The sequence below is a fragment of the Chrysemys picta genome, chromosome 1 (assembly GCF_011386835.1).
Source record: "Chrysemys picta bellii isolate R12L10 chromosome 1, ASM1138683v2, whole genome shotgun sequence".
Classification (NCBI taxonomy): domain Eukaryota; kingdom Metazoa; phylum Chordata; order Testudines; family Emydidae; genus Chrysemys; species Chrysemys picta.
The window spans coordinates 236,670,642-236,684,082 of NC_088791.1; the positions used below are offsets into that span (position 1 = coordinate 236,670,642).

The window sequence follows — 13,441 nt, forward strand, 5'->3', positions numbered from 1 at the left end:
TTTGGGACTTGAATGCCTAAATTCAGGCTGGAGGGAGGCACCTATCTCTGCTTGGAATCCATAGCTGTGAACCTTCTCCTGGAGTCAGGTGTCTAAGATGTGTTGTTTTTGTTTTGCAAGAAACACCAGACAACGAGGAGAAAGAGGTGGTGATGGCACCTCCCTATTAACTTTTAGTCCAGTGGCTACAGCACTTGCCCAGGATATGGGAGACCTGGGTTCAGTTCTGAAGTGTTTCTCTCAGTCTCTCTGGTTGAAGCTGTTCCACTTTGTATAAACACTTGCATAGTCATTGAAGCAGCCAAAGCAGGGGCATTTGGGCATTCAGAGATCTTTCTACAGTTCTGACTGGACGTTCTCTGCCCTTCGCTGACTGGCTCCAACCCTCTCCCTCCCTCACAGTTGCTTCACCTCAGCTTCACCTCATACCTGCCCCTGTTACTCTCTTCTCCACTATCCTGCCCCCCTCATCCACTTCAATGTCCCCTTTCCCTTTCGCTCATCCCCTCCGAACTAAAAAAAAAAAAAAAATCATGGCACCAACATGGTGTTTGCTGCCATTACATTGTTCACTATGCTTTCACACCTTTCCCGACCCTGTGTCTGTCTTGTCTGTTTTGACTGTAAACTCTTTAGGGCAGGGATTGTGTGATTCTTTGTGTTGGTATGGTGCCTAGCACAATGGGCAGGGCTGGCCTTACCATGAGATGAACCGAGGCAGCCACCTCAGGTGCTAGACTGGAGGGGAGGGAGAGGGAGGGCGGCGCCACTAGGACCCAGAGTGTAGAATATTGTGTCTGCTGCTGGTGCACATGTATTCTCTCTGCTCTAGATGCACAGAATGGTGGTTGCTGTGCTGGAGGAAGGAGGGCACAAGAGACATAACAGGCAGGCAGGAGAAAAGGTGAGAGGGAATAACAGAAAGCAGCAGGAGCTGCAGGGAGAGAGAGGAGGAGCAGCCTCTTATGTACCTCTCTAGCACCCTCAGGAGCCTGGAATGATTAACACCAGCTTCTCAGGGAGCTTCCAGTTTCCTGCTGCTTCCCTGAACCCACTTGAGGAGAACAGGCAGTCAACTGAAGTAGTAGGAGCTAGTTAGGCCCTTAAGTCGCTGATATCTTCCCTCAATCAGGACCTGCTACCATCCTGCTTATTTATCCCCTTCAATTGAGTGTTGAGAGCCACTATAGCTGGCACAGAACAGCAGTCATGAGTGAAAGAAGAAAACGCCCCTCTGGGGCAGCATTCAGAAAAAGAAAGAAAGCAAAGGAAGCTTTTCTATCTAAGCAGGAAGGAGCTCTCCTGTGATACACAGACACAAATGTCACAGTGAGCCTTCCGGACCCAGTGAGGATGTGAGTGGTGAGGAGATGCCTGACCTTCCAGTTAGTCAGAGTGCAGGTAACCTGGCAACTACTGCAGCATCCATATCTCCATCTCAAATGGATGTAACCATGCACATTCCTGAAGAAAAGTGTAGATCAGAGAAGTGTGTGGTGAAGGCACAAGAAACAGCTGCTGCTGAATTTAGTTCCTTAAGTCTAGATGATCCAGGACTGTGGACCCACTTGAGCAGTAGCCTGAGGGACTTCCTTGTACTGCATGGGCCACAGCAAGTGAAAAACTTCATGTTCCCCAAAGACAATGAAAATAGAAGTTTCCATCCAACACATTACTGGTGTGAAATCCCCAATGGTGACAAAGTGGAGAGGCCATGGCTTATTTACCCAAAACCCCAGAATGCTGCATACTGTTTTTGTTGCAAACTCTTCCAGTCTAATGTTCCAGCCACATTGGGTTCTACAGGAACAAAGGACTGGAAAAATCTGGCTAGAAATCTGGCATGCCATGAGAAGGCAGCAAATCACCAGAGAACATTCCAGGGGTGGAAAGAGCTTGAGATGAGACTAAGGTTAAAGGCCACCATAGATGATCAGCATCAAGAGAAGATTGCATCAGAGTCTCTTTACTGGGAAAATGTTCTGAAAAGGCTCATTGCCATTGTGAGAATGCTTGCTACCCAAAACCTAGCACTGCGTGGCACTTCAGATCAGCTGTATGCACTAAACAATGGAAACTTCTTTAAAATTGTGGAGCTGATGGCCGAGTTTGATGCTGTACTCCAGGAGCATCTGAGAAGAGTCATCACCCAAGAAATGTACACACACCACTATCTTGGAAAAACAATTCAAAATGAGATCATACAGTTACTGGCAACAAAAGTCAAACAGAAGATTGTGGCAGATCTGAAGTCAGCAAGATATTACTCTGTTATTCTGGACTGCACACCTGACATCAGCCACATGGAACAAATGACTTGAATGGTGCGTTTTGTAACAACAGAACCTAGTGAAACTGTCCCTGCAATCAGAGGCGCCAACTTTATCCGGCACCGGTGGGTGCCCGCGCCCCCCACCCCTTTCCCCGCCCCTGGCCCCACCCCGACCCCACCCCATCCCACCCCCATCGTCCCCGCCCTAACTCCACCCCCTCCCAGCCCCTATTGGATCCCTTCACCAAATCCCGGCCCTGGCCCTGTTTCTTGCCCCAGTGCACGGCGTTCCCCCTCCTCTACCCTCTCCCCCCCCCGTTAATCAGCTGTGTCGTGGCGCAAGGGCTGGGAGGGAGGGGAAGCAGGACGCGGTGGTGTGCTCGCGGCGGAGGTGAGTTGGAGCAGCGGGGTGGGGCGGGGCCATGGGAAGCTGCCGGTGGGTGCTCAGCACCCACCAATTTCTTTCCGTGGTTGCTCCAGCCCCACGGAGTCGGCGCCTATGCCTGCAATGGTGACTGTCAGGGAGCATTTTCTAGAATTTATTAACATTGATGATACTACAGGAGCTGGTATGACAAATGTGCTTCTTAAAAAGCTGGAAGATACGGGAATTGCGATAGCTGACATGAGAGGTCAGGGCTATGATAATGATGCCAACATGAGAGGAAAGAACAGAGGAGTGCAGACACAGATCCCAGAGTTAAACCCTCAAGCTTTTTTTGTCCTATGCAGTTCTCATTCATTGAACTTGGTGGTCAGTGATGCAGCGTCAGCTTCTAGTGAGGCTGCTGAATTTTTTAATGTAATTCAAAGCATCTATGTATTTTTCTCTGCATCAACTCATCGATGGCAAATTTTGAAGCAACATCTGGGAACATCCTCTCTGACACTGAAACCACTGAGTGCCACATGATGGGAAAGTCGAGTGGAGGCGATAAAACCTATCAAACATCAAATTGGGAAGATGGATGATGCCGTATTTGCCATTATGGAGGATAATGCTATGACAGGAACTGTTCATGGGAGAACAGTGGCAGAGGGAAATGGAATCACCAGAAACATACATAACTTCAAATTTCTGTGTGGCTTAGTGTTGTGGCATGACATATTGTTTGAAATAAATGTTGTAAGCAGGAGACTCCAGGTGTTGACCTTGATATCTCTGGAGCAATGGAACAACTGGACAAAGCAAAGCCAGACCTACAGTCTTACCGGTCAGATGAGGGATTTCAAAACATTCTGAAGAGTGCACAGAAGTTGGCAGAGGAACTTCACAATGAAGCTATTTTCCCACCCATTCAAGAATACAAGAGTCACCGAAGAAGACGACATTTTGATTACAAGACATGGGATAATCCCATAAGAGACCCCAAACAACAATTCAAAGTTGAATTCTTTAACCAGGTGCTAGATTGTGCAATATAGTCAGTTGAAGAACGTTTCATGCAGCTCAAGGAACACAGCAGAGTATCTGGGATGTTGTATGATATTCCAAAACTCCTTACTATACCTGAAGAAGACCTACACCAGCAATGCAGGGTACTAGAAACAGTGTTGCCATATGACAGCATGTGTGATATTGATGCGAGTGATTTAGGTGATGAACTGAAAGCCCTTTCAAGATACATTTCAGCAGGATCAACTCCAAAGGCTGTTCTGGACTATATGTGCACAAATAAGATGACCACCCTCTTTCCAAATGCTTTTGTTGCTCTGCACATACTTCTAACACTTTCTGTAACAGTTGCCAGTGGAGAACGCAGCTTCTCCAAGCTGAAATTAATAAAAACACATCTACGCTCCACAATGACACAGGAGAGGCTAGTCAGCCTTGCAACCATCTCAATAGGGCATGAGCTGGCCCAGACTGTTGACCTTCAGGAAGCAGTTCAAATCTTTGCAACCAAGAAAGCACGGAAAGCACCACTTTGATTATTCAAACAGATATAAATGTCAGTGTTTACTGTGCAGACAAGAAAAGTTACATTTGCTGTTCAGGGGTTTGAAAGTTAAGTGTTACTTAACGTTTTTGAACAAGGCATTTTAAGTTGTTAGTTCTCCTTTACTGGGGTAGGTAGCAGAGCAGTACTATGAGAGGAGTAGAACAGGAAGAAGGTAGAATTGAGACCTTTCAAAGTTTTGGCCCAAGCGAGGGGGCATGGGGGCGTCATTTCAGCTCCCCGCCTCAGGTGCCAAAATGCGGTGGGCCGGCCCTAACAATGGGGTCTGTTCTTGGCTGGCCCTTAGACACTAACATCAGAAACATGATTAATAATAAACAATTAACATCTGGGGTTGCCCAGATGAGAGAAATTTACCAGCACATGGAGGGGAACCATCCATTCCTGCCCTCTCCCACCCCCCCAGTAATAAATTGAGGGCACCCCCATGGTAATGGACAAGGTGGCAAGTTTAATCCTAAATCACGTAGTCATATACCCTTACATCCCCTGTTTCTTCAGCATTTCCTGTTGGATGTCCATCCATCAACTTATGCTCAATATGGCCAAAACTGAGCTCTTAAGCTTTCCACCCGAGCCCTCTCCCTTCCCCTACTTCAGTAATCGTGCACACTGCCACCATCCTCTCTCTCACTCAGGTGCATAAACTGGGCAGCTGTCTTTCTAGACACATATGACTAAGCCATGTCTCAATCCTACTGCTCCTTCCTGCCAAGCGCCTCTAAGATCAGCGCTCTTCCTCTCTGTCCACACAACTAAAACACTAATTTAGGTCCTCATCTCACTCCTCGCTACTGTTTCCTCCTCTTTTATGACCTTGAAAAATGCCATCTTAAATCCATTCAAAACTCTGATACAAAGATAATTCCTAGCTCATCGCTCTAACCATGTCACCCCCCCCCCCCGCCCTTTGTATCCCTCCACTGACTCTCACTGCATCAAACAAAAACTACTTGTCTTCCCTTTGAAGGTCCTCGTGACTTGTCTCTGATCTAACATCTCTTATAGGATATTGAGCATTTGACTTCTCCCTCAGTGCTGCCAGTGATGCCAGAATTCCCTCAAACACCTTTGTACTTTCTCCTGGACTGTTCCTTATGGGTGCTAGAAACTCTCTGTAAAAACCACAACATTACCTTATTGTCCTTCTTCAACTGCCCTCAAAACTCACCTCTAAAGTGATGCCTATAAAACACTGTACAATGACTAGGCAGCTGACATGTTGTGACCACTGCTTACTGTGCTAAACATAATAGTCTCATTGTTACCTTGTTCTCCTGTTAGTTTGTCTGTAGGCATCTACTGTCTCTCATCATATATACTTGGACCATGTTTTTTGCTATTAGTGTAAACAGTGCCTAGCACAACAGTAATGCATTGGTGTCTTTGGGTGTGTAATGTGGCGGTACCCATCTCTTAAGAGCACCCCCTTCTGGTCAGGTGTGTCTGCAATCGTTTAGTTTACAGTGACCCCTGTCAGTGGTTTCTCAGGTGGTTTTTCAGTGACTCAGTCCTCCAGCCAAGTCTCTCACACGGTCTGTTTTTTGAGCCAGAACAAACCCCTTCCGGGGTATATAGTCTTTACCTTGTCCTGGCCCTGGTATGGGGCCGTACTCCCAGGGCTTCCTCCCTAAAGTCACTGTCTTCTTGTGGCTCTCCCTGGACTCAGTCCTTACTCAGTCCCAGCAGCCAGCCAGGAGCTCCTTCACAGCTCCCCTGGTCCCTGCCAGCAGACTGTCTTAGGCTCCTCACTGGGACAGGGTTTCGCAGGACCCTGAGGCCTCTACCAGAGGGCCTCTGGGTCTATTCCACCCCGTCACAGGGTGCTACCATAATAATAATGTTTATAAATAAATAGGAGAAGATGACATCAAGCAGTTATGTTCTTCTTATAATACTTCTTCAAGGCTGAAAAACTCAGCGTCCCTGTCAGCCATGTTAGAGGGGCAGCTATCACCTCAAAAGATGGAAAGAGAGCACTCTTGTACTAATGGCAAGCAGCTTTTTGTAATTATTTTCAAAGAAATTATCTGAATCTGTATGGACCTGACCCTGGATGGCAAAGTTGTGACAGTTGCATTCTTAGGAGCAATAGCTGATTTGTTTATCCTTTGGGAAGGAGGCTGTTTTAACGAACCAGTCTGTACATTTGCTTTTATGATAGTCTTTGCTATGACAGAAACCAAGTCTGGCAGGAAAGAGAGAGGTAGAATAGTACTGTCATCTCAGAAAAGAGACACAGCTGGGCAGGATTTACTACCTCTTCCACAAACAGGTTTGGCAGAACTACTGCAGGCAGCATAACACGTGTATCTGATTATTTATTATTTCTGTTTCCCAAAGGCTTCCGTGAAGGATGGAGGCCCCATTGGAGGGAGGGATGGCTAGACAGGCTACACACATAATAAAAGAGTCTCTGTCCCAGACAGCTTACAGTCTATGCAAGTGATAAAAGACAATGGGTGGATACAACAAAGAATGGAAACTGGGAGAAGGAAGGACAAGGCAGCAGTCTAAAGAGTATTTGAGACTTTCCTTTAAAAGCGTGGGATTCTGAGGGGCAGTGGAGGCCCAGTAGCCATGGCATGCAGTGGCTATCCACAAAATAAATATTTCACTCACCTTTTTCCTCAGTTCATTGGCTTTCTGATTCACCTTGAATAACTCTTTTCTTTCTTATCTCTTTCAGTCACTGGGCTGTCAATGTGCTTTTCTGACTTGTGATGTGGCAAGTCAAAGGATTGGGGAATAGAGATAGTCAGGGTGGAACCAAGAGTCCTTGTTAGTAATTTTTTTTTAATTAAGGCCAAGTTACAGTAAAACTTGGTAGCAAGTCTTAAGCACAATTCAATTGTTGTTTCTGCTTATTACTCACAGGAAGAACACCCAGGAGTTCCAAGACTTTGTATTCTGCTTTTTAGAGAGATGGGGTGTCCAGTGGGCAGGATACAGGATTGGAAGTCAGAAGATTTGTTTTTTTCCCTAGATCTTCCATGGGTTGTGTGCCATTGGGCATACCACAAAACCTCCCTGTGCCTTGGTTTCCCCATCTGTAAAATAGGGCTAAAGATACCCACCTTTGGACTACATTTTGAGATCTATGGATTAAAAACATTATATTAATGCTAAGTACTATTCTTTTGCTTTTTGCTTCACTGGGTAGAAAAAATAATTTAAGATATTTAAAAATAATTAGTTATTGAATAGCTTTGTCAAGTAATAAAGGGTACTGGGCAGTGATTCAGAATCATATTCAGTCATTCAGAATATGTTCACACTCATGGCTGCATCTTTTATTTGTTTCTTTAAAACTAATTTGATATAAGGTTTTTGAAAGAACTATGGTATTTCCTTCCTCCTCTTGAATGAAGTTTGCCCTCATTTTGGAAATGTGGCAATAAATGGAAAAGTACTGCCAGCCGCATGTATATTGAGGTGAGAATCCCTTAATTCTGCTAGTGCTTTACAAGAGCACACTTAGAAGGGGGCATTTTATCTGCCGAAATTGCAGGTCTTAGTCTGCTTTCAAACTTTTCTCAAACAGAATTTCTCTTCCTTCAAGACCAGGGGCTTGATCTGGCAATGGGAATTTTGCCTGCATAAAGACTGCAGGATCAGACTGCATACCATTGTGTGAAGGTTATTCTTTAATACATTTATCTCTAGTTGTTTGAACAATAAGATTAAACCAGTAGAACTAATCTTTAGATACAAAAGGAACTTTTGTTGTTGACATATTTACTAGGTGAGCTTCGGTGATTTTGCACATACGTAAGAGGTGGAAAAGGAAAATGATTAAATAATCATTGGCCACTGTTATCTATGTGCAGTCCTATATCACTTGCCATATATTTGAAAATTATTTTCTCTAACACTAAAAGTTAAAGTAACTGAAGCTGTAAGGCTTAATTTTTCAGAGGTAGCCTCAGATATTACTCCCACATTTTTGTGTCCACAAATATTTGCAGGCACAAAAAACATTACAGATGTATTTTATAGCACTGAGATGTCTAAGTATCTGAAAATGAGGTGCTTACTTATCTAAGGGCTGTAAAATATGTCTATAGTTATTCATCACCACAACAACATGCAGGTGCAAAGTCAGACTAAATTTGAGACCTTTTTGAAAGTCATGACTTTAATATGCAAGCAAAGTCATGTATTCCAAGCAAATATTTTCAGAACTAATGCAAATGGGTTTTGGGGGGGGGGGGAGAGAAGGGAAAACCACATATACCGTACTGTGTCATTGTTTTATAACATACTGTTTGTGGATGCATATTTCATTCCACGTTACTTTCTCTTTGTTCATTCATAAATAAGCAAGTTATTTTAAGAAAGGCTTTATAACGTATATGACATTTAGGATATTTCAGCCTACACATTTTCCTTTGTTTTTTAACATACCATATGTTTCTCTCAGTGTACACACCCTATGCTTTCATATCAGACTAAGCATCTCTGAAAGGTTTTGCTAAGCAGCTCTGACATCTTTTTTTCTCTAAGCTGCTGTGCAACATGAGCTGTAAGTTTTGATTGGATCCATACTAGATCGCCAAGAGAGTTTATTACAGAGAAAACTGCTACCTTTACATCAAAAAGTCTACTGCTTTCTTGGAAAACAGCCCTGTCAAAAAATTGTCTGAGACAACTAGAAAGACAACTTCTTTTGAAGAATAGTAAGCTTCCTACATATATTGCTTTAATGCAATCCCAGTTAGATATAAAAAAAATTGTCTTTTTTATGCAGAAAGACAGAGAGAAGTACTTTTCTTGTAATTTCAAAGCCTGGATTTTCTGGACAATATATTATTTTGCTCTCCTTCCTAGAATTCCTTTCTAGAATGTCACTCCTACTACAATTTCTCAATACAAAAGTCAATTACTTTTATTTTTATAACTTTTCAGTGGATCCAAAAGGCACACACATAATGTTCTCCTACAGCGATGGGTTGTTTTTAAGGTTTGTGCACAGTGATTTACCCTAAAAGACAAAAGGGAATACATTGTATGTTTATATCATGCCAGCCATTCTGAAGGATCCCTCGTCACTTTACAAATGATGGCCCAGACCTTGCAAATATTGAGGCATGTGCATAACTTCCCTCATTCAAGTTTAGATTTTAAAGACCTGGTGGGTTAATACTCACACATGTAAAGCGATATACATGCTTAAGTGTTTTTGCAAGCTTGTGTGAAGTCATAGGCCACTAACAAGGCTTGCGTGTGTGGAACTCCATTAATGGGAGTTATTTGAGCGATGTTCCTGCAATATTGGGTCTCCTATAGATACAATTTTTTAAAAAATCACTGAAATGAAGCTAGTTCAGGATTTGAGGATGGCAACCGAGACACTGAACACTCCAGTGCCAAAGAAGGAAATAGCACATTTAAAACAAATCACATATTTGAGGTAACACATTTGCAAGCCTTTTCTCCTGGGGGAATTCTGCACCACTGAGCAATCCAGAATTTTGCAGAAATTAACGTTGTGCGTGCAGAATTTCCTTTCTCCCACAGAAATGGGCTGCGATGCTGCTGGCCGCCACTAGGGGCCGCTGGACCTGGCAGAGCCCAGCTCGCATATAGAAGACACTGTTAGGGGGGGGGGGGAGGTGCTCCAGGCCAATGGGGGCTGCGAGAAGCTGCGGCCAGCACATCCCTCGGCCCGCGCCGCTTCCTGCTGCCCCCATTGGCCTGGAGCGGCAAACCGCGGCCAGTGGGAGCCGCGATCGGCCGAACCTGTGGACGCGGCAGCTAAACAAACCGGCCCAACCTGCCAGGGGGCTTACCCTGGTGAGCCGTGTGCCAAAGGTTGCCGATCCCTGAGTTAGACTTTGAGCATGTGAGCAAGAACCAGTCAACAAAGCACCTGAGAGATTATTTTCTACCGCAAAGAAAAGAAATGTCACAACAAACGCAAGTAATTTTTGGATCTAGCCTCCCTTAAAATGAACATATAAACAATAAGTTTATTTAGATTTGATTCAATTCATGTGAGATAGAGAAAAAATATACTACAGTACTTCTTTTAAGTGTGCTTGGCGGGTGATAGAAAAGGTGTTAAGATGTTAAAAATGGTTGAAGATCCTAAATGAGAGTCTAATGGAAAACACATCCTGACTTAATAATGACAAGCCAATAGATTTGAAACCCAAATATTTCAAAATCTCTTTGCCCTGGCTGCCAAAATCAACTGAGGATTCTGTGTTCCCTTTGCAATAACTGATGTCATCACAGTAGGGAACTTGGATTCTCAACTCTGATTTGACTCTGGCAGAGAAAATCAGAACCTTGAACTCAGGTCTTGGAAGGTAAGTGAAGACGGGTGATGAATTTTCAACTATGTATTTTCGAAATGTATTGGTAATTTTTAAGTCAACATGTATGTTATGTTAGGGCCTGACAGAGGCATTCAGGCTGGGAGTGCAGAGCTGAACGGCAGCTCTGCGAAGGAGAGAGGAATTCTGTCTGTGGATGATACAGCCTGCTCCCAACCCTGTACACCTGCTCTGCTCTGTTGGCCAGTATGCATGAGAAGAGGATAACCCTGTCTATTCCTCTGCCCCTCCTTTTGGAGTGCATAGTGCCTCTATGGGTGCACCGAGAGTGCAGTGCCTAAACACAGGGACTTCCATTGTTTCTACTTCTGAGATGGGGAGCACAATGGGCAGCAGAAGTCTGCTTGTGCCATCCTCACATGTGCATTCACACAAGGGCTAATTACAGGTTTTGCTATTTGTAGCCCACTGGTTAATGTGTGTCACTTGTCCCACTCTGTACCTGATCCACAGAGGATGTGAATCTGTTACAGCCCCAACCTACGGAGCTTGGCTCTTTAGCTCAAGCTGCAAAGACTCACGCTTTTAGCCCTGGAGGTCCCCAGGGCCAGCCAAGACAACAGCAATCACACTATTTTAAAACATTTCCTGTTCAATTTAAAGGCACGCAGCCACCAAGCCATCCCCAACTATCTCCACAGGCCTTTCTAGTCACCTGGCTTGCTGGCTATGTTTGGGTGTGAAGTCAGCATGCCACCAACCTTAACAAACACTTTAATACCAGTTCTCTAGGTAACTGGAAAAATCTAGAGATTAAATGGAATGGAAGGGACTAAGTTGCTGTTGTAAACACTGAACATAGCAATCTTACTCTCTCCAAACTGCTGTACATGAAATGTGAACTGCGCCTCATCATAATGATTCAGCATAATTAGACCAGCACTCTTTTCCAGTCCAGCAGTGTCTCATCAGCAGCCACGGCTTTTTGAAAGGTCTAATGAACTTAAGGATGGAAGTGGCTAGTTGCCAGCACTAGCAGAGGTTTGGATGCAATGCAATGTCAAGTGGGAAACAGCAAAGCTGATGGCCCTGCATACCTGGGAATAGATTGTGTCCATCTAACCCAGGGGTCGGCAACGTTTGCACGCGGCTCGCCAGGGTAAGCACCCTGGCGGGCCGGGCCAGTTTTATTTACCTGCTGACGCGGCAGGTTCAGCCGATCGCGGCCCCCACCGGCCGCTGTTCGCCGTCCCAGGCCAATGGGGTGGCGAGAAGCGGCGTGGGCGAGCGATGTGCTGGCCGTGGCTTCTCGCCGCCCCCATTGGCCCGGGACGGCGAACCGCGGCCAGTGGGGGCCGCGTCAGCAGGTAAATAAAACTGGCCCAGCCCGCCAGGGTGCTTACCCTGGCGAGCCGTGTGCCAATGTTGCCGACCCCTGATCTAGCCACACATTCCTTTGAAGAGCTACGTTCTGGAGGGGTCTGATAGCAGCTCTTTGAATTGTCTCTGCCAGCGGCTAATGAGAATGATGAATTTGCATGTACTCCTACGTTAGTGAGAGTAGAGGGCAGGCCTTTTTTACAGTATAAAATAACTGAAGACTATGTCATCAGTTAGCAGTACTGGTCAGCACACTGCTCCACCAATTAATTTGTTCTCATTGGCTACCACAGGGGCCAGAGCTCAGCCATGCCTTTTAAGCTGTGAACAGCACTGTGGTTGGTGCAGTAGTGCACTGCCCCAGAAGCTTCTCAGAGCATTGGGGGAGCACACCTGCTGCTACACCCCTTCAGTGGGTGCTGCAAAATGTCCTTTCCAAAGCCAGCCAGCTCTGGGTATTTAATGAGAATGGGCACAGCCTGCATATGGTACTGAAGAAGACATATCCACAAGCACATGTTGCCAACCCAGTGTCACATGATAAGCAATACCAGGACAAACAGTGCCATGATCAGATTTCTAAGCAGAAAGGTCCACAATGAGATACTATAGACCTCAGGTCAATATGGAAAAGTCTGTTCCATATTTAAACTAACCATGTCCCTAGTTAGCTCATGCTAAAATGACAGAATCAATATTCCCTTCCCCCACAGCTATTCAGTGAATACAGAGAAAATAGCATGACGGCTTCTTTTATATGCTTACTAGGTTTCATGCAGTTATGAAATGGTCCAGGGTTCTTGTATCAGTATTTCATATCTTATACTAAATACGTCTGTAACCCTAGGCCAACTATTCCAGTCTTGTTTACAGTGAGCAAGCAATGATAAAGCCTTTCAAAAGAGTTTATGGGAGACCATAAATAAATAATGTGCTGAGCATGCTAGACAATTAGTAAACCTCCTTCAATATCCCTGTTAAAAAGAAGGACGAGTCTTCCAGAGGTCTGAGTCATCCATACCCTGAAAGGCTTGTTTGCACCTGCAGAATGTTACTTTTGGAATCACTATCCAGCAGGTCCAACAACAGCTCTTTTCCTGTTAAATGAACGTGGTTATCTTGAATTTTTTTGTACTGGCGGATTTTTTAACTGGTGCTCGGACAGACGCTTTTCAACTATATGACTTTTTTAAAAAAAGCCAGTAAAAATATTCGATAAGGGTTTTTCTGTTTCCATGCTAATGTCCATAAAGGCCTTCTCAGCAAGGGACAGAGGACAGATCTGAGAGCAGCATTGCTAAATGTGTCTGTCCGCACCCCCACCCCTAGCCACACACTCAAGCTTGCTTGCCAGCCTCCTAAGCAGCAATGAGGTAAGCTCTCCCAACTTCAGGAACTGCAGAACAACTCCAGGGAACCTCCCCACCTCCAGCTTCCCCACCAGGTTCCCATTGCTTCCTGGCACACTACCGGGGTCTGGGGAGTGAGGAATCTGGTAGGTATACCCTCCCCTACCCCGTAGCTTTCATCTCTCCCCAGCTTGGTGC

At 45.0% G+C, this 13,441-nt stretch overlaps 1 protein-coding gene across 4 annotated transcripts in view; it reads right to left on the bottom strand.

Annotated features, from left to right (window-relative positions):
• The window catches only part of CRACDL (CRACD like), a 94,388-nt gene that overhangs the window by 10,133 nt on the left and 70,814 nt on the right, over positions 1-13,441 (bottom strand). The window lies entirely within an intron of this gene.